Source organism: Pinus tabuliformis, chromosome 3_2, assembly GCF_031772625.1.
Source record: "Pinus tabuliformis cultivar Carrire ecotype Pingquan chromosome 3_2, CPIR1, whole genome shotgun sequence".
In the NCBI taxonomy this organism is placed as follows: Eukaryota; Viridiplantae; Streptophyta; class Pinopsida; order Pinales; family Pinaceae; genus Pinus; species Pinus tabuliformis.
Genome location: NC_142302.1, coordinates 59,371,541 through 59,374,199, shown reverse-complemented (window position 1 = coordinate 59,374,199; position 2,659 = coordinate 59,371,541). Strand labels below are relative to the sequence as shown.

The 2,659-nt window shown below is 39.3% G+C and overlaps 1 pseudogene; it reads right to left on the bottom strand.

Annotated features, from left to right (window-relative positions):
- Positions 1–956: 956 nt before the first annotated feature.
- Positions 957–2,321, bottom strand: LOC149179822 (phospholipase A1-Igamma1, chloroplastic pseudogene; annotated as a pseudogene).
- Positions 2,322–2,659: the final 338 nt, after the last annotated feature.

Genomic DNA, 2,659 nt, shown 5'->3' with positions numbered 1-2,659 from the left:
TCTTGGTAAAGTTTTTGAAATTCAGTTACGGCGGTGAAGCTTTGGAATTTTGGGTGCTAATGAGTTGTTAACGATGTTTAATCAATTTCCATGATCATAAATACTATTTAAATACTTCCTGATTTTGGTGAGAATGGGTGGTCTCAGCAAAATTGTTCCTGTAGTTAATATTTGTGAAAACAATTTAGGTTTTACTTTATCAATAAAAAAATGAGTAATGAGTTGTTTTATGGCGGTGAAGGAATTGTCTGGACTGCAAAAAGTGGTGGTGAAGGAATTGTCTGGACTGCAAAAAGTGGTTAGAATCTGAATAAAAATATTTAAAAAAAAATCATGTAGAGACCGTGTTTGAATCATTATTTTTATAGTGGAAATAGATTCAATATTATAAAAAATTATTAAAACACCTAACAATTTTTACTTAAATTTACAGAAATCCATATCAATTTTTTTCAAAATATAACCTAAATTTCCATAACTTTCAAAGCAACATAAATGTTAAAAAAATTTGGCCAAATTGTTCCTCCCGTCAATGCCAGCGAAAACAACTTTGGCTTTACCCTATCAATTAAAAAAAACCTAAATTTCCATAACTTTCAGAGCAACATAAATGTTAAAAAAATTTGGCCAAATTGTTCCTCCCGTCAATGCCAGCGAAAACAACTTTGGCTTTACCCTATCAATAAAAAAAAATGTACATCACGTATTAATTCAGAAATGATTACGAGTGAAGACCTGGCCTTTGTAGATAAAGGATCTTCCTTTTCAGATTTCCATTTGCCATGCATCGATTAGTTTGAGAGTTTTTCAATTTGCCATGCATCTATAAGCTGCTCGTTATTATTTGATTAAAGCTGACATGTTTCTGCTGTTTGTATGACTGGCATGGCACCGTAATATTCAATTAAACAGTTCAGTATAGACATCACACTTGTAAATTACAAAATAGGAATTGGTCAGACCCGGTGCGGTTCATAGTCCGCATCGGGAGATCGAGGAGATCTAGCAGGCCATGTCCATTTACCATTTGCGTTTTTTACTAGACCTTTGTTTCCTTCATGCCACCAGCGGGACGGAATATGAAGGCTATTGATCAATAAGTCACAGCTCTTATTGACAAGAGCTGGATCTCTACCTGAAGATTTGAAGGATTTGTTTTCCCCAACGTAGCCATCCAGCAAATGGAGATAAACCTCTAAATTATGAAAGTCAGAGAGATTATGAGTGGGCTTCAAGAAGGGAGAGTTATCGTTCTGCAGGCAAACCTGGATACCCACATGAAAATATGTCCAGGGAAGCCAACTGAGTACTTTGCTCACCCATCCCATGTTCTCGTTCATAAAAAGACCAGGGACGTTAGGAACAACATCGTGCTGGTTTACCAACCTCAGAACATTCACGCCAATCTCCTCCATACGTTGGGCGAACGTTGAGTTTCCTACACGGGGAGAGGCGAAGGCAAACACGGTGACAGGAGCACTTATGCCCTGCATCTTAACTATTTCTTTAACGTCATATGCACTTAACGTTGCAAGCGCAGCTCCTAAGCTGTGTCCTGTCAATGTTACGCTCAGCCTCTCGTCCTTGTATTGTTGCAGCAGCCGTGTGATCTCGCCCGCCACAATATCCCTGGCGCTTCTACTGCATTTTTTAGAACCCTCATCCGCGGAAGTATAACAAGACAGAAATCCCTTTTCTATTCGGACAGTTGGATCTGCAATTTTTTGTATATTCACATGACCTACTGTAGGGGGCAGTGGAACTAATATGTCTTTGAAATTTTGCATCCATTCTTGCGCTGTTCGCGTTCCTCGCCACGCAACCACTATGTCTCGTCTTCCCAGCCTCTTTATCTCATTTGGATCCGTGCAAACCGCAATAAAGCCTATCCAAACACCTTCGTCCATTGTTTTTTCGCCAAAAGAGGATCGTAAAGCACCAACATTTGCGTATATATATTTGGTTACTTGATAACCGGAATGAGGGAAACCCATTTTCTGGAAAATAGAGCGTTTACTGTGCTTACAAGTTCCATAATATTGAGAATAGTCTCTGTCATCAAACGCGTCATAGCAAAGCTGAGCAAATTCTCCGTATCTGAGAATCTCAGCTTTCAGAATTGGATTCATGGGATCAAGCAATCCTTTCCAAGAGTTGACACCCTGGATATCTCGCCACAAATAAGCAACTTGTGGTAGCCCTGTCTGTGCGGGTTGATCACCATCTCCATTATTTATTGCCGGGGAAGAGGGACTGAATGGATTCTTCATCTGTAAACCCCACAAATCCTTTCTAGAAAGGGGAAATGCAAATCGAACCATCGTATTTCGGAGTTTACAATTAGAATTCAGATGCTGCATGCAGTTTTTTGAAACAAATTGTGTAGGAGGCTGCGGCTTTTAATGGGTTTGTTTTCGGAAAGATTGTGGAGATAGAATCGATTGACAAAGATGAAGTAATCGTTAGAGAGTATATATACAAATTTAGGACGAATCTATCAATCTTGACATATGGAAGTTTAGAAGAAGGGTCACCATGAGAGTTAGTATTCGCGGACGCAGTCAGAATTACTATTTGTGGACTCATGTTGAATCAAGAACCGGAGTCAGACCTACCAATCTCATAAATCCGTGCACCCGCGATTGACTTATCGCGTTGT